The sequence below is a fragment of the Megascapheus bottae genome, chromosome 23, assembly GCF_031878675.1.
Source record: "Megascapheus bottae isolate mThoBot1 chromosome 23, mThoBot2.hap1, whole genome shotgun sequence".
NCBI lineage: Eukaryota > Metazoa > Chordata > Mammalia > Rodentia > Geomyidae > Megascapheus > Megascapheus bottae.
Window position 1 is genome coordinate 14,270,209 of NC_143531.1, and position 24,580 is coordinate 14,294,788.

Consider the following 24,580-nt stretch of genomic DNA (forward strand, 5'->3'; position numbering starts at 1 on the left):
TGGGTTCATGCAAAGTGGTTCACCAGGGAAGAGTACTTTACAGATATTCTGAATCCCAGTTTCATTCCTGTGAGGACATCAGTCACCATCTTCTAAGTTCACAGATGAGCCAGCTGAAGCATCGCATGATTAAGGGTGGCACTTTTTTTTCTTAGCAAAAATAAAATCACTCTCAATGAAACTTGAGATTCATATTCCTCTATTCTTCTCTTCAATTGAATCCCATTGCTATGGAACTGGAACAGGAGAGAGGAATGCTCACATTGAAATGGCAACACGATTTTTTAGAGGACATGGATTTTCAGTTCCTGCACAACTTATAGCGGAGAGTGGGAAGCTGGTGGGGACTCATGTTTGAGCCTCCAGCTTTCACTCCTCCCTCTGCCACCTGGACCCACTAGGGTGCCCTCCTTGTGTGTATCTTCTGGGATTTCTTCTATAGCAGGAGGAATTGACTTCTTGTTATCATCTACCTACATTCCATCTGCAAACAGAAACAAATAAGGCAAGCTAAAGAGATGGCATTTGTTAAATTTAACTCTGTGCTCACTGGAGGTCTACTTTTCTCTTAAAGAAAATGCCCAAAGTGGAAGTCAGTTGTCACCCAAACCCATACTATCCAAATACTGCTAAAATCTATACCCTAGTTCCCTAGTACTTTTGTTTTTGTTTTTTTTTCTTCTTTTTTTCCCCATATATTTTTTATTGTAATTAATAGAAGGGTTACATGATATTTGCCAGATAGATGGTGCTTTAATTCCCATACATTGATACCCTTTCACATGTCTTGGTCCCCATTTCCCTCCCCCCACCCCCACCCCTCATCTTGTTTTGCCCCCTTCCCTATCCAATTTCAAATAACCAAATACAAATATATCCCATATATCAGGTAACAAAGTGAGATACTGTAACAATATGAGTTAACCAAGGGACAGCAAAAGAGATGAGAGATAACATAGTACCTTAAGGACAACAATCATTCATTATATGCCTTTTGTTTCTATATCCTAGAGATCCTTGCATTTAGCGTCCTGCTGTATGGCCTTTTGTATCAAGGTTTTGCTCTATTGCAAATCTCTGCTAGTAGAGCCGAAGGTTTCTACTGATTATGACAAATGAGGGAAACCATTGAGCCTAAGTTCCTTTGAGTCTGGCTTACTTCACTTAAGAAAAAACAAAAATGGCCTATAGACACATGAAGAAATGCTCAACATCTCATAAAAGAAATGCAAATCAAAACAACTCTAAGATTCTACCTCACTCCAGTTAGAATGGCCAGGATCAAGAAAACTAATAACAACAGATGCTGGAGGGGATGTGGCCAGGAGGGATCACTGCTACACTGTTGGTGGGAGTGCAAACTCGTTCAACCACTATGGAAAGCAGTATGGCAGTTCCTCAGAAGACTAAACATAAAGCTCCCCTATGACCCAGCAATTCCACTACTTGGCATTTACCCAACCATCCAGAAACAAGGACATACTAAATCCACTAGCACAACAATGTTCATTGCAGCACTATTTACCATAGCAAAGATATGGAACCAACCTAGATGTCCCCCAGTTGATGAGTGGATCAACAAGCTGTGGTATTTGTACACAGTGGAATTCTATGCTGCTGTCAGAAAGAATGACATCGCCCCATTTGTTAGGAAATGGAAAGACTTAGAAAAGATCCCTAGTACTTTTGGAAACGTCCCTCTGAAGATCTCTCTAATTATTGCTTCAGCAAGGGCCCTGTTCTGTTTGGAAAAATCAATGAGGTTGGATTAATGCCACTAGGACGTCTCTTCAGGCATCCAAATCCATTCCTCTGTGTTCCTTTCAGCTTATTGCATCAACTAACTTTCAAGCCAAAGGCAATGCAAATAAATTGGATTCCATCTTCCTGTCATTTCCTGAGACGCTTACCCATTTTCCAAATCAGAATGGAAACAGTTGATTTAACCGCGAATCTTTATTCATCAATCCCCAAGATAGTTTCCCATACTTAGATTATGGTGGAAGTGATAGTATTTTATTTCTATACTCTGTACCTGTGTTTTATTTGCTATCAAAATTGATTTTATTAGGCGCGATTGTTCAGAAAAGAAGGTTTCTTCTACATTTGGTTGGATGTAATGCTCTTGGAAATTCCTCTCAAAAACTTTATTAGATGTTTCTCACTACGCTATTTTGATTTACAAATACATAATAATATGACTCATATAGTTAAGCAAATTTATTCATCACTATCCATAACTACTTGTTCATCTCTATCCATAACTACTTGTTCTTTTACTTTTGGGGTTTCTGGAGTCATGGAAGTATTTAAATTCAACTGTCTTACCAAATTTCCTATATGTAATACAAATCGCAAAATGTATAGTCTTCAGGTTGTAAATTAAGTCTATAGACTTAACCACCGACCTAACTTTGAAGTTGTACACTTTTTCTCTACATGCCCTCTTCCTTTTACCCCTGGTAACTAATGTTCTAGGCAATATTTTTGATATATTGAACTTAAAAAATGACACATTTAGTGGAGATCATGTCATGTTTTTCTTTCTGTGTCTGGTTTTTCTTCACTTAGTATGATGTCCTCAAGCTTCTCCATGTTGCCATAAAATGGCAATATCTCCTTCTTTGAAATATGGTAGAAAATCCATTCCTTTTCATTCTCCTCTGCACTTCCACTGAGCCCAAGTTATTTGCTCCTTTTACATGGTCATTTGATGATCATGCTGTTTAATGGGCATCATTTGGCTATCTTCATATATAAATGTGCAATTTACTTTGATAACCATCATCCGTAGTTATCCTTTCCTCTACTCCTCTCATTGAACTGTTCACAGGTCCTATTTTATATTCATGTCCCATCTCATCATCACCATCATGATCCCATCATCATCTTCATCAACATCATCACCACTATCATCATTACCATCATCATTATCATCATCACAATCATCATCTTTTTTGGTCCAGATTCCATAAATAAGGGAAACATGATATTTGATATTTTTGTCTTCATTTTCTTTTGTGCTGGTAGGTACTAAAGCTTGAACTCTGGACCTTGTGCTCTTGCTCAGCCTTTTTCTCATGGCTAGTACTCAGTCACTCGAGCCACAATTCCTCTTCCTGCTTTATTTAGAGATAAACATCTCACAGATTTATCTGCCCTACTTGACTTTGAATTACTATTCACAGTTCTCACCTTCTTGAGCAGTAAGAATTACAGGAGTCAGCTATGGGCACAGAGCTGATATTTGATGTTTTGAGCTTGACTTATCTCTCTCAACATGATGGTCTCCAGTTCCATCTAGTTTCCTGAAAATGACATGATTTTATTTTTATTTATGACTGAGTAATATTCCATGGTATTATTCAGAAACACATGTAATTTTACACCATATTTGTTTTACCTTTTCATTAACTGTTGGGTACCTTAGTTGATTTCACATGTCAGTGATAATGAGTGTATAAAAATAGGTACGCAGCTCTCTCTCTTTCTTTCTTTGTTTCTCTTTCTTTCTTTCTTTCTTTCTTTCTTTCTTTCTTTCTTTCTTCCTTTCTTCCTTTCTTCCTTTCTTCCTTTCTTCCTTTCTTCCTTTTGTTGGTTATATGGCTTGAACTAAGGGCCTGGGCAGGGTCTCTGAGCTGTTTTGCTCAAGCTAGCACTCTACCATTTTGAGTTACAGATCTACTTCTTGCTTTCATGGACTTTCTGCCCAGACTGGCCTTGAACTGTGATTTCCGTCTCCTGAGTAGCAAGGATTAGAGATGTGACTCACCAGTGTCTGGCTCAGGCTTCTTTCTTATATATTGATTTTATATTTCTTCAGATATGCTTATGGATGGTATACTAAGGTTATAAATTAGGTCTATTTTTAGTTTTTTTTAATTCTCTCATTCTCTTATTCTTAGATTCTCCTAATCCCACTTTGCAAGCTGAAGATATTATGTTCCTATTATTTTCTTTAGCTCTCCTTCCTGGGTCTCACACATATGTTTCTGCTACTTGAACTTTTAATTTTACATTGTCTTTGCATAATTTAATTCAAATTGTGATTTAAAATTATTTCCTATAACTTACTTCTAATAGAAATTTCCTAACTGTGTGCATTGTTATCCTATTATTGAAGGAGCGCTAACATATTTGAAATTCATTTGCGTTGTGTACTATTTAATGTTTTTTTTATTCACTATGGTACTTGAATTTATCATAGCCTTCATGTATTCATTCTGTATTTCAGTCAGGGAGTGCACTGATTCACTTATTTTTCTTTTCCTCTCTAGTAAGTCTCTCTTACTCTTCATCTAGCTTGGATTGTGGTAGTGCCGATATGTCTTGGGCTATAAATCTTCCTTTGTCTTCGTGCTTCCATTGCTGTTCTTTGCTCAACCTCAAGTAACTTCCTATGTTTGAAAATATCCTTATTCGTTCCTCCCACCTGAGAAGGAAATTGAATCTCAGCTCAGGGCAAGCCTGGAAGCAACTGTGATGATCCTTACTTGTCACAAATGATTTCACAGAACACTAGCCGCATCCAAGGTGATTCTGTCCTGAAATAAAGCAAATTAAAGCAGATTCAGTCCAAAATGCACATCTAAGCCTAGACAACAGCAAGGATGTCATCTAAGCCATGGGAATATTTGAAATCCCCTCTCTGAGTTAACACACATGCCTGTAATTTCTCTACGAAAATCTACCTCTCTGTTCTATTTCATCTGGATTCACAGAATCATAGCAATCACAGAATCCTCCTCAGCTCCTGACAGCAAGCACCCAAGCCCCATTTTCTCATATCCTGCCAAGTCTCTTTATAGAAGCCTAGATCCTTTTACAAGAACTCTCCTAATTCTCCCTTTTGTAGAGTAACCCAAAACCATAACTTGGGGTCTTTCTTACTACAGCCAGAATCACATTATCCCAGTCTTGTTCAACCAGAAGTGTGGTCTTTGATTTATGGACATTTACAGTTTCCTTATAATTTGGGTGAGTATAGATTTCTAGGCCGAAAATCTCCCTGTCTCAGAACTTTAGAAGTATTACTTGTTTTTTTTTCCCTTCTAGCCTCAGTCTTTCTGTTGCAAAATCTGGTGCCAGTCTGAATTTGGTTCAATGTTTTTTTTTTTTAAAGCTTGGGTAATATTTTAAAGCATTGGGTAATATTTATTGAGTATTCGTCATGATCCAGGTATTAAATAATGCATTCTTCATGCCTTACCATATTTAATCCTCATGAAATCCAGATGACAGAGCCCTACCTGAGTTTCATATAAATGAAGTAAGTGGCTCAAGGTCACACAGCTAGTTAGTGGCATAGCTGGACTGCAGCCCAAGCCTTGTCCTGTTCTTAATCCCTAGGGCTGCACAATTATGCTAATGATACTTCAGCATTGCCTCATGAGTATTCTGGCAGAAAGATTTATGTAGTGAAGAAGGTTGAAACTAATGATTAAAATCAGAATATGAGATTACATATGGGTTTCATTGGCGGGCAACTCCCAACTTAAAATTTCCTCATGAGCAGTTGAATGTAATTCAACCTTAGGAAAAGAAAGCCAGCAGCAAATCCAGAAAAGAATAAGATGAACTTCTCTCTTTAAAAAAAAGAGAAGTTGGAATTATATTAAACACCACTTTTTCTAACTAGTATGCTGGACCACAAGAGAAATTTGCATTACAAAACAAGAGAAATTTCATTTAGAATTAACTAGGATCCTCTGTAATTTTTTTCCTCCTATTTCAAATGAAGATCTTTGGCAATAACCAAAGAATTTGAAAAACTATTAAACAAATGAAAGCTGATAGCATACAGTGGGAAACCAAAAGATTCATGCAAGTAAGGATGGAAAGAGAAAAGGGATTCCTGCCAAAGCTTGATCTTGGAAGGTAAAATCTCTGCATTGAAAGCTCTTTTTCAGAGTTTCCAGTCTTCTAGCAGATTATGAGGAAGTAATGAAGCAGGCTCAGTACAAGACAGTATCTATCTGCTGTGTACAAAACCCTGGGTTCAAAACAAAACACCCTCCCTCCTCTACCATAACAACAACCAATAGATCATCCAAGGCCTGAAAACAATCCATAAGCTCTTAACTTTTATATGGAGAGAGTGGTAGCAGGAGAGAGGAAAGAAGGAAGGAGGAGAGGCAAGAGGAAGAGGAAAAGAGTAGGAAAGAAAGAAGAGAAGAGAACAAGGAGAAAAGAGGAGAGGGAGTAGAACAGCCCTTCCTAATTCACAGCTGATTGGTGATCTAAGTGGATAATTTGAATGAATGAAGATGGAAGTAAAGTAACGATCTGAATATTTCCGAGCACACTAATTTGCAATATTGTTTAGTAGTTGGGGAGATATAGCTTTGATGCTAATAAAACTAGCATGTCCACTAATCCTCAACTAAGTGCACTTGCTGATTAATGAAACAAAAGCACAAACTTCAGGCACCACCTTGTGCAAGCCAATCAACTCCATTCATATAGTGCATGCTTTGGTTAGGATGCAAAGTGCCTGCAAAGTTCCTGAAGAAAATGTAGTGGGGTGGGGGAGAAAGAAAGAAAAAAATAGAGAAAGTGTTGTTCTAGTCCACAGGGGGAAAGCCCACCTCAATTTTTCTTCTCATAGGAGGAAAAAAAGCATCATTATTACTATTTCTGCTGGTTTATTTAGGTTTCTGAATCATCAGGATTTCTTTTTGTTCATGTATTTTTTATTGTAATTAACAGAAGGGTTACATGATATTTGTCAGATAGAAGGTGCATTAATTCACATGCATTGATACCCTTTCACATGTCTTGGTGCCCATTTCCCTCCCCCCACCCCCACCTCTCATCTTGTTTTCCCCCCTTCCCTAACCAATTTCAAATAACCAAATACAAATATATCCAATATATCAGGTAACAAAGTGAGATACTGTAACAATATGAGATAACCAAGGGACAGCAAAAGAGATGAGAGATAACATAGTACCTTAAGGACAACAATCATTCATTATATGCCTTTTGTTTCTATATCCTAGAGGTCCTTTCATTTAGTGTCATACTATATGGCCTTATGTATCTAAGTTTTGTTCTATTGCAAATCTCTGCTAGGAGAGCCCAAGGTTTCTTCTGATTATGACAAATGAGGCAAACCATTGAGCCTAAGTTCCTTTGGTCTGGCTTACTTCACTTAATATGATTTTTTTCTAAGTCTTTCCATTTCCTAACAAATGGGGTGATGTCATTCTTTCTGACAGCAGCATAGAATTCCACTGTGTACAAATACCACAGCTTGTTGATCCACTCATCAACTGAGGGACATCTAGGTTGGTTCCATATCTTTGCTATGGTAAATAGTGCTGCAATGAACATTGTTGTGCTAGTGGATTTAGTATGTCCTTGTTTCTGGATGGTTGGGTAAATGCCAAGTAGTGGAATTGCTGGGTCATAGGGGAGCTTTATGTTTAGTCTTCTGAGGAACTGCCATACTGCTTTCCATAGTGGTTGAACGAGTTTGCACTCCCACCAGCAGTGTAGTAGTGATCCCTCCTGGCCACATCCCCTCCAGCATCTGTTGTTATTAGTTTTCTTGATCCTGGCCATTCTAACTGGAGTGAGGTGGAATCTTAGAGTTGTTTTGATTTGCATTTCTTTTATGACCAGAGATGTTGAGCATTTCTTCATGTGTCTATAGGCCATTTTTGTTTCTTCTTCAGAGAAGACTCTCTTTAAGTCTTTGGTCCATCTTTTAATGGGATGGTTGTTTCTTTGGAGATTAGTTTTGGAGTGATTCAATTTTTTGAGCTCTTGATCTATTTTAGATATGAGGCCTTTGTCTGTTGTATGGTTAGTGAAGATCTTCTCCCACTCTGTAGACTTTCTAATTAATTTATTAGCTATATCCTTTGCCATACAAAAGCTCATCGGGCTTTCTTTTTCTCTCCTGCAAGTATCTTGAGATTTTAAAACAGGAGAGAAAACCTGGTTTCCTTGAGAGCAACATTCTGATATGTTACAGTTTAATATTACCAATGATATCTGGAGCAATATAATTTGAGCTAAGTATATTTAGATTTAGTAAACCAAATCTTTCCCTCAGCCACATGGTGGTAGTGGTAAAAGAAGGAGAGGAAAGAGAGAGACAGGAAGGAAGTTGAATGAATTTCAGGGAGAAGAAAGTCTTGTTTAATTTGTTTTGATTAAAAAAATGCTGACATACCAGAAAACAAAATTATCACACATGAAGTTGCACATTCTCCATTGACAAAGCTTCAGGTATCTGCTGATTTTAATCACCATTATCAGAATGACTTGTCTTGGCCCAAATCAAGACCAGTAAATTAACAAACTAAGTAACTAAGCCCCACTCTCTCACATACTAGTTCAGCCTCTTTTCTGGTGAAATGAAACTATATTTGTTATTGCTCTGACTGCAGTAATAGACTTAAATGTCTAGCCTGCTAACTCATTACTTCTGTTGATTGTGTCATGGCTAAGGAAGGTTTTTCTTCTTGTACCACACAGGCATATCACCCTAAAGATTGTATATGATACACTTTTTCATATGTAAAAATTATTGTCTTTGAGGTCTGGGTGTTTGGCCTAGTGGTATAGTGCTTGCCTAACATGCAGGGAAACCCAGGTTCAATTCCTGGGAGTGGTGCCGTAGCACCAGTGGTAGAGCACTACTTTGAGAAAGCCAAAGGACAGTGCTCAGGCCTGGAGTTCAAGCCCCAGAACTGGCCCAAAAACATTATTGTCTTTGTTTTTGTTTCACACAATCCTAAGGATAGAACCCAGGGCCTATGGTAGGCAAGAGCTCCTCCAAGAAGCTGCAATCCAGCCTGGTTAACTGTTGATTCAGTGAACTTTATTTCCAAGTCAAAAAGTAATATTGACCCACTCTATGTAATTTCATTTTTTGATGCAGGTGATTTCTCTGCTTACTTATGTACTTGTAGGTAAGGCATCTGATGTCAGGTGGAAGAGCAGTAGCTGGTTGTCAGGCTCAAATCCCAGTTTTATTTAGCTGTTTGACTGTGGTTTTAATTTTTATATCAATAAGCGACTGATGCCAAGAACATAAACCTCAAGTGATCGTTGTGAGAGTATTCTGAGGTTATATAATTTGGCCAGATGAAATCAGGTATAGGCTAAATGCTAAATACCTGGATAGAAGTTCATCCCTCAATCAGAGTGAGTATATTTTAGACATAATTTAGAAAAATAGCAGAGAATCTATCTTCTGCTTGAGTAGTTTCAGGTTTTGTTAACCCTCAGCTATGTGAAAACTTGAAGCAGGACCATAATAATATAAGCGCAACACATATCTGTGGGTAAATAATTTGGGGGGTTTTTGAATGTGGGCTATTTGCTTTTAAAACCTATTTTCTCATATTTCTTTGCATTTGTTTTCCCTTTGTTGGTTGTGGAGCTTGAACTCCTCGGGGCCTGTGTGCTGTTCCTGAGCTTTTCTGCTCAAGGCTAGGTCTCTGCTGCTTTGAACCACACCTCCACTTCTGGTTTTCTGGTGGCTAATTGGAAGTAAGAGTCTCATAGACTTTCTATCTCAGGCTGGCTTTGAAATGTGATCCTCAGATCTCAGCCACCTGAGAAGCTAGGATTATGGGTGTAAACCACCAGTGCCTGACTTGACATATTTCTCATGCTAGAGCTAAACCCCAACAAGCCCTAATGTCCTACTCAACACATCATTTGTTCCAAACAGAACTTTACTGATCCACGTTTTCCTACATTTAAGAGAATCATGGGATATTTGCATAGTTTTCCTATACTTTAAATGTGTTTGACTCTTGGTCAGTTGGTAAAACAGCAGGTATATATACCCATATCAATGAGCAGATGATAGATACGTTTATGTGTTCTCTCTATACTTGAAATTCCTGACAGTGGTTCTAACTGATGACAGCAGGTTTTCCCAGGGACTGCTGAGATACCTTATGAGCTACTGATTTCTGCCTTCATGTTTAATTTTCTTCCCTGAATCTCAAAAATTTAATAGAAAAGATACTGTTATTCCTAATAGACTGATGTAATCTCACGACCAGATAAGGACCTATGTGAAGGCCTGTTGCACAGTAGGGATTCATGAAGAGTTGATAGGATCTATGAAACCTTTTGCACTTATTGTCACCCTAACAGAACATGTCCTTTTCGTCAGTCTTATATGCCATGCCACCTCATTGAAATTTCCCTTCTCCACCATTTATCCACTGTGCTGTGAACTGTTACTTGGGCTGCCATCAAGTCCCTGACATTATGTTTCTTCAAAACCCAAAGGTTTCAGGCAGTATGGATATGTAAAACTGCTGCTAACATGATTTCCTACAAATTAGTAAAAGGTCTTGCCTCAGTGGTTAGAATTCACTGGAACCGGACAAGAGAATAGTACATTTCTATGTAACAACCTGAGCAGCACTGAGTGTCTTGTCTGTTATACACAGTGGAAATCTAAACATTTCAGTATGAGTGCTTTCTTGCTACTGAGTGAAACCTGTAAGAGAAAATTGAATTTCACTGAAGTATGAGGTGCTCTAAATACTCATTGCTTCTGTCTCACTTGAAAAACAGCTCCCTCCCTGCCCAGAGACATATAATATCCTTGTCCTGTCAGTTCTTTGGGTAACAACTAAGCCAAGCATGAATTTCACTGGAGTTATAAGTAACAGAGGATGTTTGTCATAAACACCAGAAAATTATTATGGGGAAAAGTAACATTTCATCCACATTTTTCAAAGGTTGTTTCTTTTCATCTTTCTCCTTTAAAGTGAAGCGAATTTCATTTCTTGTCTGCATTAAATTCTGTATTGCTTGGCCTCTGTTGAAACTTGAATTCAAGATATCAAATCCTCATACTTTGTACCTGGGAAGGTAATAATCAAATGTCCCAATGTTTAGGAATGCTCTATCGTAACACATAATGACTTTGGGGGATTCACATTATTTTGTCGACTTCAGACAGTGCTAAATTTGAAACCTGTCCAGAATCATGAAGTTTACCTTTCCAACAGTAAATGTTTGCCATGTATAAAGTTTGCTTCCCTTTTGCAAAATCTTGAGTTACTCTTGACATTTGTATAGCATTTGCTTGCTTGCTTAGTTGTAAGTTTCTAATCCCCTGAAATTTTTTATTTGCTTTAAATGAATCTGAGGGATGAAAGTGATAGGGAGAGAATGATTAAGATGTTATATAGCCTTAAAAAAGTTAAGACTATTGGTTTAAGCAGGCAAAGTTACCAAGCTTCCCTGGTAGCCATGATTTTCTTGCTCTGGTTGTATTATAATAAAGCAAAGCAACTAGTACTACATTTATTTCTTTAGAAATAATAGCAGTTGAGACAGCCACCAGTGGTTCTCATTTGCAGTCCTAGCTACTCAGGAAGCAGGGAACTAAGGATTGTGGTTGGAAGCCAACCTAGGCAGGAAACTCTGAGACTGTCATCTCCAATTAACTAGCGAAACGCCAGAAGTTGATGTTTGGCTCAAGTGGTGGAGTAGAGTGCTAGCCTTGAGTGAAACAGTTAAGGGAGAACTACCTAGGCCCAGAGTTTAAACTCCACTGTTGGCATTAATATTAATAATAATTACAGTGCGGGTGAGGGGTTGTTATTTATTTTATTTACAAATACATTGTTTATAATATGTAGACATTATTAATACAATATTGTTTTATTATGTAATTTAACATTTAGTAAGCCTCATGATACCCCCCCAAGTATTAGAAAAGTGAGTTGTTTATAACAAAGTACTAGGTGTAAACGATTCAGGTGTACACTTGAGATGTACCCATGTGTACATGTACAAGGACACCTTCACATAGTGTGTTGTCAAGAAGAGAAATGAACTAACCAAGTTCTTCTCTTGATAAAAATGACATTCTCCCTCACTTTCTGTGAAAGTGAATATTTTACCACCAAAAAGAGATTAAATGCATTGCAAACTTTGTTTATTCAATACTAAGTATAAATTCCAGGGCCACGTGCAGGATAGGCAAATGATCTACTTCTTTGCATATGATTGCAACCAATGATAACTCAACACACAAGAAGTTCAATTTATGATAGACTCCTTATATGTTGTATCTGAGAAAAGCCTAGTTATAAAGAACTGTTCTGGTTTGTATCTATCAATAGCTCCATTCACAATTAAGGCCTCCTGAGAGCACGTTATGCAGAATAAGGTGTCTATTCCTTGTTCCTCTTTGTTCTCTCTATCAAGTGTACTTGTTTTGTGTCTCCCAGACAAGGAGCTCAAGCTTACCTTGCATTCCAGTCATACCTACTAATTCTTCATGATTGCTCATGTGTATTCATCTTTTCCATTTCCATTGTATTATTACTGTCAAAAATTTTGATGCTTCCATTGCTAGCAGTCTGCTATCTTCTACCTGATCTTTATGAGGATGGGTCTTTTCCTAAAAGATCCCCTTGAACTATGGCCAAATGTATTTTATCAAAAGCCCAGGGGGAGAACAAAGCCACATAAGCAAAAACTTATTAAGCCATCACTGTCATAGGTTTTGATCACACTCTGATGAGGGATTATTAGACAGGGCAAGTCCACCAGAGGAGGGAAGCAATGATGTGGGGGAAGGGACTCAGAATTCCAATTATCCTAAGAGACTGAAAAGAAACATTGAATTGTCTCTAAAAGACAAATAAAACAGTTAAGAGGTATTGTTTCTAAAACTCCTTTCTGAAAACCAAAAATATTTCCTTGTGTAAAAGCACTGTCTCCTCACTCTTGCTCTGTCATTTTCAGCTTGACCTGCACACTGACTTTTTGGGAAGCTTTTACACAGCAGTTTTAACTTATATTTGGGTATCTTTCTGTTTTCTCTTTCTTGATTCTACCCAATGCAGTAACATCACTTAAACACCTATGATTTACTAATAGGTTCTAGGTGTGTGTGTGTGTGTGTGTGTGTGTGTGTGTGTGTGTGTGTGTGTGTAACATTTAATTTTTGAACAGCCCATGAGACACAGGTGTTATTCTCAACATTATATGTTAAAAAATTCTCCTTAAATATCTGCACTCTGGTAACACATACCTCCCAGCCACTCAGGACTCCACGATCTGAGGATTGTGATTCCAAGCCGGCCCTGGCAGCAAAGTCTGTGAGACTCTAAAATCCAACTAACTACCAAAAAAGCTGGAAGCGAAGTTGTAGTTCAAATGGTAGAGTGCTAGTTCTACTATTGAGAGACAGTATTCAGACCCTGACTTCAAGCCCCAGGACCAGCATACACACACACACACACACACACACACACACACAGACACACACACACACACACACACACACACACACACACACACACACACAGAGTTATCCTTAAGTAGTTGCACATGGGATTCCAAATCAGCACGCCATAAGTAGAGAGCATCTTGGTCCCTGCCACCTCTTTCCTCATCCCAAGTTGCCTAGTTCCATTTTCTTCCATTAATTGATCATCATGACTGCATTTGCCCACCTGTTTTCTCTCCATTTTCCTCTTCCCCACTATGTGACCTTCCCCCTCAACAACACTTGTTTCAGCTTCCTCCTATTCTTTGCTAAACTGGAAGCTAGTTGTTCCAATGAGTTACATAATTGGATTCTTCCCTTGCACATCCCATACTTCAGTTAATGCAATTGTGTATATGCCTAGGGCCCTGAATGTTTACATGCATGTTTATACTTTGGTTCTGCCTTGCACACTGGAGAGGAAAACATGCTTTCTTTATCTCTCTGAGCCTCACTTACTTCGCTCAACATTACTCATTTGCAAAGCAAGAATGAGATGTGAATAGACTTGGCCTGTGTCTAGTAAGAGTGACGAGAGGGATTGAAAATTCATGACTTGTGAGTACTCACTGGGTGGAAAAAGAACTGCACATCTTGTGGGTAGGGATGGGAGGGAAAAACTAGGAGAAAGTGAGGACAGGGAAGACCTGGTTCAAAAAGAAATATACTCCATACCCTGACTCATGTAACTGTAACCATTCTGTATATCACCTCCACAATAACAATAGAATACACATTTTAAACTAAAGTGTATTTATCTCCCATCAAGTCTTTGATGGGAGCCTTATCAATAGGCTATTGAAAATAAATATAATTAAATATCATTTAGGAAAAAGAAATTCCATGACTTCCTGACTCTAAGATTGCTTCACTTTCCACTAACCCATCCTTGCCAAATGGGAAGGACACATAATTCTTCTAAATAGTCCTTTTCTCCCCTTTTGAGATAGATGAAACATGATTATTTTTTATTCATGAGACATCATCAACTGCAAATCTGAGCAGTTCTTTTTTCTTCTCACAAGTTTTCAGAAGACATTCAATCTTCATTTGCCATTTTATTTTATGTGTGAAAAAAGTAAAGCTTCATGCATTAGCATCCCCATCTTCTCCATTGCATGTAATGCTCAGTTAGGACAATTAACTCATCAGGGTGTGACGTTGGGTATAATGCTGCCACTGTCTTCCCTGGTAATGTCACTGGAATGCTCCATCTTTCCACAGAAGCACTGAAGTCGGCTGAGTATTTTTAGCCCATTTGAGATGTTTTTTTAACCATATACTGTGGTGAGGTGGGAAGACAGATTTACAGTTGAGTTCTGAGCAGACAGAACTGGTGATAATGATTTCTTTTTCAAATAACAAAGATGATGCTTCCCTTTACATGTGCAAAGAGTCCTAAGGATTTCTTGGGAGAGAGTTGCAGAGTAGAGAAAAAAATATATATCTTGTCCTTTATCAGCATTAATTTACTTTGTTTCAGCGGGGTTGCTTCCTGAGCCAAGGGGGAAAGCCCCAAACAGTTCCACTTTCTGATTTTGAATCTATGGATCCGTTTTGAAGAGGCAGTAGGGAGGCGGGAGCCTCTTCTCATGGGGACACTGGAAAGAAAGCTGCCATGAATAGTTGACTATCTATTTAGTGTGTGTGTGTGTGTGTGTGTGTGTGTGTGTGCTGGTAACGAGGCTTAAACTTAGGGCCTTTGTTGATATCCCTAAGCTTTTGCAATCAAGGTTGGCATTCTATCACTTGAACTACATACATACCCACTTCTGGGATTTTGCTTGTTAATTGGCAATAAGAGTCTCACAGCCTGCCTGGGTTGGCTTTGAACTAGGAACCTGAGATTCTCAGCCTCCTGAATAGCTATGATGATAGCTGTGAGCCACCCACACCCAGCTTCCATTGATTCCCCCCCTCCCCTATTTTCTGTAAGCTTGCAAGGCCTTTGAAAAATTAGGCACAGGAAGAGTTGCCATGGTTTATGATGGATTTTTGGAGTGAAGAAGCCAGTGTTTATAGCATGTTTTAGTTCATTCTTATAAATCTTGTGAAGTCCCTGAACGTCACTGATAGTTAGAAATCTAATTAATCACGTGAACACAGTCTCAAGCCTTATGTTGCAAGGTTTCTGGGACTCCACATTTGGAAATATTTCATGTTATTTGTAATGTGCCGTGCAAGTATTTGTTGGTAACAGAGGTGCTGTTGTTCTGCTTGTATACACTTACTGTTCAGCCAGATGGAATTAAATCCACCCTAATTATTTAAGGCTGTGGTAGGAAGAGTGTCCTGTGACCCTGTGAGCCAGCAGTTGCCACTACAAGCACTCACTGTGAGACTATTTCCTGGTTTCTGCTCCATCTCAAGCTTGCTTCTCAATTAGAGGTGTGAGAGCTTCACAGGCAGTTTATAAGACCATTTCCAACCTCATTAAAGGCTCCAAACATCCGAGGCACTGGTTCAATACCCCATAGAGAGAGAAGTAAAACTGACAAGCGATTTCAGAAAATCAATGGTGACTTCTGCAGGCAAAATTGTTTTCTTTTTAAATTGCCTCTGCCTGCGAGCATCTGATGACAGCCATGGGAACTCTCTGGGCTCACGAAGGGTCTGATTCATAGACTGTCTTCACAAAGCAGTCCAGATCAGGTGCTTCTGAATATCCCCCTCATTCTCTTGTAGCTTTTACCATGCTGTGTCACTTAGTAGGTGGCTAAATGGAAACTTAAAATTTCTTACAGTGAAGCTTAATTACTATAGTATATGAGTGTAATGTAAACATGAATTTCCATATAGACTATCTGGTTCTCCGTTACAGGCTGTGCATTCTTAGATTAAATTGGATAACTTCTGTGAGAGTCAGATTACTTACTGTAGCCAGTCATGTCAAAAACTAGACAGGGATACACTGAGGTTTCACTGATATGATTGTTCCTCTTTTATGAGTAGTTATTTTCTAGAGGGAACTGAATAACCCAGACTCTTTCCATTTTATGCTAGCTCCTCGTTCCTTCACACACTGCTCACAGGTTGTCATAGGAGAGGAAAGTGTGTGAGGATGACACACAGTGAGTATTGATGGGCCAAGTCTTAATGTAGTGTCATCCCTTCCTCCTGCATTCCACTCCATTCCGATTTCCTTCCCAGCTGACTTTCCATTTCATCTCTGTGCTCCAAGATACAAAGTACAGAAGTTTGGTGAGTAGTGAATGATAAAGATAAAGGTAGAAATAAAGTTCACAAGGGATATGTCTCATAGTAGGAGAATGTCATTCATAGTCACTGCTCAAACATTATTAAACATGCCATCAGTATTACAATAATGGCACCTTCTAAAATTGTTATAATCATTTATAATACTGGGATTCTAGAGTGAAGTCTTTCATAGATTTCAACTTGTATAAATGAGTATCAACACTCCATGGATAGTAATTTACAACAATAATAAAGACTCATCTTTACTGGGCCTATCCTATGTCATTACAATACTAACAGTTGCATGGATGTTCTCATTTAATCTTAATAGATACTCTCTGAGCTAGGCATAATCTTATTAATATTATCTACAATCATAAGAAATAGAAGTTCAAAAGGATTAAGGATCTTGTTGAGAGCTTTGCAGCCAGTATAAAGCTGGGTGTCTGCTCTCTCATTCCTAACCATTTGCCCAGATGTCCACTGCATATGCTTAGAGTATAAAGATATGAGTTCATTTTCTAGTTGAGAAAATTCAAAGCTAGTGAGCTTTTCAGGCAGTCAGGATTATCCAGAAATATTTTGAACATATGTATGGGTACAAGATAGAAAGTAGACACAGCCCTAATTTTCTAAGAATATCTATATATCTATATATCTATATATGTGTGTGTGTGTGTGTGTGTGTGTGTGTATTCGTGAGCAACATGAAACCTGCTATTAAGTATCTGCAATATGAACTGGGGTATAGCTCAGTGGTGGCTGAGCTATGTGCTAAGTGCATGGTTTAGCATGCCTTAGGCCCTGGGTTAAATTCCCCAGCAATAAGGAAAAAAATATGGGGAGAGGGAAGAACAGCAGGAACAGGAAGAAGCTTCAAATATATTATATTTAGTACAGTAGAATATATATCATATATAATAAATATATTTATCCAATATATTATATATTTACATAAGCATTTATATTTATGTACATATTATATATTTATATATAATACATAATATTTCTTATATAGCCTATAGTCTCTTCCCCTACTATCCTAATGTTCACTTATTTATTTATTTTCTCTAGTAAACAGGTCATTCTACTTAATTTCTTAAGCTCAAAGCTGAGGTCATGTTGAAACCAGAGATATATTCCTAATGTTGCCACCTGCTCTCTTGTTTGAAAAAACATTAAAGTCCTAATGAACCTAAGGAATGATGAACAACATGTTTGGAATTACAACAGAAAGAAATTAGACTTCACCAAGATGAGAGGAGGGAGAGAGAAAGAGAAAGAGAAGAAAGGAAAGGAAAGGAAAGGAAGGAAAGGAAATCAAATCTTGTGAGTTGTGACTTAGAAACAAATGGCCAATCTTTCCTGGAAATATTATTAGGCAGTACCCTTATTGATTAAAGTTCACCAAAACGGCCCTTGCTGTGGGTGGACTGGCTCGTTGCCAGCCTTTTTTGTGACTAGCACAGGGTTTAATTAATTTCAATGATTGCCATCAATTCTCCAGAGGTCCTACTATTCTGCCTTCTTAGCATATAACCATATTATATAATCATTTTCCCCACCTGAACTCAAAATACATTTGTATCGGCAACCTCTGACCTACAGAATCTCTGAGGTGCTGTTTCTGCAGATTTACAATACCATTCTTCTAAATGGTAGCAGAATGACAAAATTGCTTTTGCCTTTCATCCTGCGGCAGCCTGGCTACACAGCTCCCACATACAGCTCTTGCAATTATACAAACCTCAGGGAGCAGAAAAAGATAGTGTTGTTTCTATGTCAGTGTGTGGGCTACAGACAGAACACGAGGAGCCTCTTAAAATGCAAGTAAGAACCAGGGATACAGAAAAGCGCTAAATTGCTGGTCATAAGGTCTTAGGAAAAGAGCAGTGTGTGTGGGGGGGTACTGAGCTCAAGGCTCTACACGTGCTAGGTGTACACTATACCACTTGAGCCACAAGCTCCAGGTCTTCTGCTTTTACTTTATTTTTGAGAGTATGTCTACTTTTCCTACTTGGACCCCAACCATGATTCTCCTATCCCTATCTCTTAAATATCTGGAATTACAGGTGTGTATTTGCTACGACACCTGGAAATTTATATAATTAGAGAACAGAGTTTGTGATAAATTTGGCTTGTTTGTTGAGAGAAATGTCACATTCATGACCAACTCTGGCTTGCAGGTTTCTCAGGCTGATGTCCAGGAGAATCCAAGAAAAATCATCCTTAATTTTTTGTTATCATGTCTTACTCTGTCAGTTGTCTGATCTTGACTTGAGATGATGGACAACTGCTGATCACTTACTAAATCTGGAACGTAAAAAGACACATGAGCCTGAGGAAAGGTGCAGAGAATCCAATATAAATACAAGATGTACACACAACATGTTCCACACCAATTAAGGGAATACGCAATATTTTTCTGTCAAAGCAAAATACAGGTATAGTTTTATAAAAGGTTCATCTTGTTAGAACACATGTTCCCTGGGTACAGGCTGAATGTCGATTGCGCCTATCTTTTTAACATGTAGGCCTATCACTAACTAGCTTCATTTCTAAGAAAACAAGTATGACAGCTGTCTTCCATTCTCTTTCCTTTCTTTTCCCCCTTCTTCTTATTCTTCTCATCTTCCTTTCCCTCTCATGTCCTTCTCTTCTTTCCCCTCTTTTCCTTCCCTCCTCTCCTTTCACCATCCTCTCCCTCTTCATCTTTCTTTTCGTATCTCAGATACAACTCATTACATCATTAGGTGAATTTCCATGGTAAATTGTCCTCCCCACTCTCCTTCTCTACTGAATTTTCAACTATTCTAAAGGATTTGAGTTTCTCATTTTTACCCATTGCTTTTGCTATCAAGAGAACAAGAAACCACATTTTATAACATCAAGCTCTAATTTCACAGACAGTACCCAGCTTCAGAAATGCTGCTTGGTGGTGCTTAGAAACCTTGTTCTGAAAAGAATATAATTATTTTCTACCAAGGCAATAGGAAAGGGGTATACAAGGCAATCAAAATTCTCCCAAAGGACATTATTTAGATACTCAACTTCCTGGTACTGTGAACACTTAACGTGTTGGAGCCTCAGAGTAATCTTAGGATCAAAGAAATGTGATTGGGGAGCCAAATTATAACTTGCTTTCTAGGATAGCACATATATCATTTATCAAAGAAGGAAAGGTCAACACAGGATACCTTCCATTTGAAAATGATTTAACTGATAGCATCTTAATTTGTGGTCTAGTGCATTCTTATTTTAAAATTATAATCAGCATATATGATTGAGTGCCTACAGTGAATCCAAAACCACAATTGGTATTTTTGCATATATTGCATATCCTCTCCATGGCTCTGTGGGGTAAATAGAATTGGTACCATTGTCATTAAAAGCAAAGCAAAGCAAAGCAATGGCTTTCAAAGAATTTTCTTGAAATTGCATAACTCACAAATGAGAGAGTGAGAATTTAATTTCTACCTGTAATGTTTATTCTGTCACCATACACATAAACCAACATTTGAAATCTATGACTTGTGTGAGAATTTTCAGGAAAATTTGTTAAATAATTTCAGTGCATTGGATTTCTAGCAATTTTACTAGTTTCTCTAGTTGTTTATGTTGCTGACTGTGTATGTGACTTACAGGGTGTGGGAGTAAATTATTTTGTGGGACAAAAATAGTCAATATTCTTTGCAAGCATTTGGCTAATCATCACCTACCCCTAGTTTAAGGATGCCAGGAAATCAAATAAAATACTTTCTAAATTCAAGTAATAACTGTTGGTTTTCCAAATTTAACACAACAAAAACCAGCTTACTCATGCATTAACTAGTGACTAGAGCAAATTTTACTTTTTATACTAATTTATTGATTTCTCTTTTCCCAATAATTCCCAGTCCAATTAATCTCACAAAGCCCCATTATCATTAATTTACATCTTCCCTAAACAGTTACTTACTATAAGACTTCCAGATATTTTTTATCTTTAATTTTGTTCTATTTGGAAGAAAAAATTTTGTCTTTGCTTATTTAGCTTCTTCTCCTTCACTGGCTAAAGATATTTTAATATAGATCTAACAGGATGGTGAAAACTTTATAATTGTTTTTATTGAATTCTGACTAAAATAAAGCATTTTAGTATCAAATCATAGTGAAACTGACAATTTCAAGGTCTTTTTTAACCAGTAGAAATCACATATATTTATATATCATATTATATTATTCAGATTGGTCAAAATGTCATTTATTCTAATCATGCCATTGTAACTGTAATATTATCAATTCTATTTCTAGATATTGCTGTGAAATGTATTGAAGACACTGATACTGTTAACTTGAGCTTCGGAGAAGATTTAATCAATTTTTACCTATGACAAAATGTTTTTTCTGTTCCCAATGTCTGACTTTTAAAACTCATAATTGAAAGCAAAATATTTTGCTAATATATGTGGGTGAATTTCATTGGATGGTTTATTATATTTGTCATAACTGTTGAGTTTTTTCTACAAAATGAGAACTATTAATTAACTCCATGCGATTGGCAAATTGTTTTGTTTTAGATCCTCACTTTACTTTTCTGAAATAACTTGATAATTTATGTACATTTTCACTATTTTCAATGGACACTACATAGGAATGTTTTGAAATGGTGAATATAGTCATATCAATAATTGATACTGTAATTGCATTGGAAATTCATATTTACATATTTACACATCTGTTTGTTAGACAAATTAAAAATGTAATATACTCTGTATAATAAGGAATAAGCTAAGTCATATTTATGATATAAATATATAGTTCTAAAATGTTAAATACTTGTGCCTAGATGCTTCTCCATCTTGAAGTGTGATGAGGAAAGCAGTAGAAGAAGCTGGTAGGTCTGTAAATCTCAGATCTGCCTTCCGGCTAGTCATGTGATACCCATTTTCTCTAATATTTACAATGGTAGAAATTTCAATGCTTATTCAAAAGCTGAAAAAAGTCTTACTTTCACAGTTTTATTTCCATTTTATGACTCTAACATCACTACTCATGTAACCATGTCCAAAATTTGATTTTGCATCCTTACTGGCTCCTTTCAACCCCTTACCAGTCACTATTGCTTTTTTTTTTCTTTTTAATTTTTTATTGTGATTAATAGAAGGGTTACATTATATTCACCAGATAGAAGGTGCATAACTTCACAAACATTGATACTCTTTCTCATGACATGGTCCCCATTTCCCTCCCACCGTCCCCCCACTTATCTTGATTTCCCCCCTTCCCTATCCAATTTCTAATAACCAATTAAGAACATATAACACATATCAGATAGTGGGCCGGGAGTTTGGCCTAGTGGTAGAGTGCTTGCCTAGCATGCACGAAGACCCGGGTTCAATTCCTTGGTACCACATATATAGCAAAAAGCCAGAAGTGGTGCTGTGGCTCAAGTGGTAGAGCCCTATCCTTGAGGAAAAAATCCAGGGACAGTGCTCAGGCCCTGAGCTCACGCTCAGGACTGGCAAAAAAAAAACACAACAAAAAAACATATATCAGATAACAAAGTGAAATATGGTAACAATATGAGATAACCAAGGAACAGCAAAAGAGATGAGAGATGACATAGTACATTAAGGGCAACAATCATTCATTATATGGCTTTTGTTTCCTTATCCTGGAAGTCCTTAAACTTAGCGTCATACTATATGGCCTTATGTCTCTAGATTTTGTTCTATTGTAAATCTCTGCTAGGAGAGCCCAAGGTTTCTACTGATTAGGACAAATGAGGGAGACTATTGGGCCTATGTTCCTTTGAGTCTGGCTTACTTCACTTAATATAATTTTTTCTAAGTCTTTCTATTTCCTAACAAATGGGGTGATGTCATTCTTTCTGACAGCAGCATAGAATTCCTTTGTGTATAAATACCACATTGTGTTGATCCACTCATCAACTGAGGGACATCTGGATTGGTTCCATATCTTTGCTATGGTAAATAGTGCTGCAATGAACATTGTTGTGCTAGTGGATTTAGTATGCCCTTGTTTCTGGACGATTGGGTAAATGCCAAGTAGTGGAATTGCTGGGTCATAGGGGAGCTCTATGTTTAGTCTTTTGAGGAACTGCCATACTGCTTTCCATAGTGGTTGAACGAGTTTGCACTCCCACCAACAGTGTAATAGTGATCCCTCCTGGCCACATCCCCTCCAGCATCTGTTGTTATTAGTTTTCTTGATCCTGGCCATTCTAACTGGAGTGAGGTGGAATCTTAGAGTTGTTTTGATTTGCATTTCTTTTATGACCAGAGATGTTGAGCATTTCTTCATGTGTCTATAGGCCATTTTTGTTTCTTCTTCAGAGAAGACTCTCTTTAAGTCTTTGGTCCATCTTTTAATGGGATGGTTGTTTCTTTGGAGATTAGTTTTGGAGTGATTCAATGTTTTGAGCTGTTGATCTATTTTAGATATGAGGCCTTTGTCTGTTGTATGGTTAGTGAAGATCTTCTCCCATTCTGTATGCTTCCTAATTAATTTACTAGCTACGTCCTTTGCCATACAAAAGCTCTGCAGTTTAATGCAGTCCCACTTATGCAGCCTTTCTCTGATTTGTTGTATTTCTTGGTCCTTATTGAAAAAGTTTTGACCTGTGCCAAGGAGGCCTAGTGTATCTCCTATTCTTTCTTGTAAAGTTTTCAGTGTGTCGGCTTTTACCTCCAGGTCTTTGATCCATTTGGAGTTCATTCTAGTGCAGGGTGACAAAGAAGGATCCAACTTTAGTTTTCTTTGGGTGCTTAACCAGTTCTGCCAGCACCACTTGTTGAAGAGGCTGTCTTTCTTCCATTCTATTTTTTTGGCTCCCTTGCCAAAGATTAGGTGGCCATAGGTCTGTGGTTTAATATCTGGGTCCTCAGTTCTATTCCATTGATTTTCAGGCCTGTTCTTGTACTAGTACCAAGCTGTTTTGATAACTATAGCTCTGTAATAGTCTAAAGCTTGGTATTGAAATTCTTCCTGCGCTGTTCTTTCTGCTAAGAAGAGTTTTTGCTCTACTGGGTCTTTTATTATTCCATGTGAAATTTTGGATTGCCTCTTCTGTTTCTTTAAAGAATGACATTGGGATATTGATGGGTATTGCATTGAATTTGTAGATAGCCCTTGGCAAGATTGTCTTTTTCATGATGTTGATTCTTCCAATCCAGAAGCATGGGAGGTTTTTCCATTTCCTCAGTTCTGCTTTAATTTCCTTTTTTAGGGTTTTAAAGTTTTCATCAGAAAGATCCTTTACATTCTTAGTTAAGATAATTCCTAGGTACTTTATTTCACTATTACTCTTTATCTCAATAAATAGCATCATTATCCATTTTTCTTCTTAATTCCTTTGTATCAGACATTTCATACCAATATTGCGAAATCTGACAAACACAGCACTTTAACAGTTGACCGAGCCTTCAATTTTTTCAGTTCTATTTGAGCTCTAAAATCCAAGGGATGTAGACAGAACTCTAAAACCGCAGGCATAAACTTCAAACTTGGGGTTTGACCATAAACTCCATGGATGGACTTTGACTAGACTTGACATGTTTTCCCTATTAGGCTACAGATGTGTGTTAAGCTAAAGAGATCCTCAATAAATCACTCATATGCTTATATCCATGTACCTAAGTTAATGCTTTGTACCATGGCTATGAACTGTTATCAGGCAAGTATCCTTTTCAATGAAACTAAGATATAAGAAAGATGCCTTTGCTTTCATAAATAAATGTAAATGAGCTCAATCCCATCCTGGTATTCTTTGTCTCCCCTATACTCTTGTCTACTCTTATACAAGACCCTGATTATTCCTTTTGAGTTTAGTATGCACTTTGGCACCCACACCCTGCTGCTTCTTTTGTGTAGAAAGCAGTAGGCCTTTTTTCCCATTGCTTTTAAGATGCTTTAAGACTCATGTCAGTAGGATGTAATTAAAAAAGACAAGAACAGCAGGAAAAAATGCCAGACAATTACTAGGAGACATGGTTGAGACAAGGTTGAGACAAACTAGTTTATATGAAAAGAACTTCTGATTACCACCATATTATTATTGTTACTTACATTTACTGAGCACCAACATGGAATAACATTGTAAAGAATATA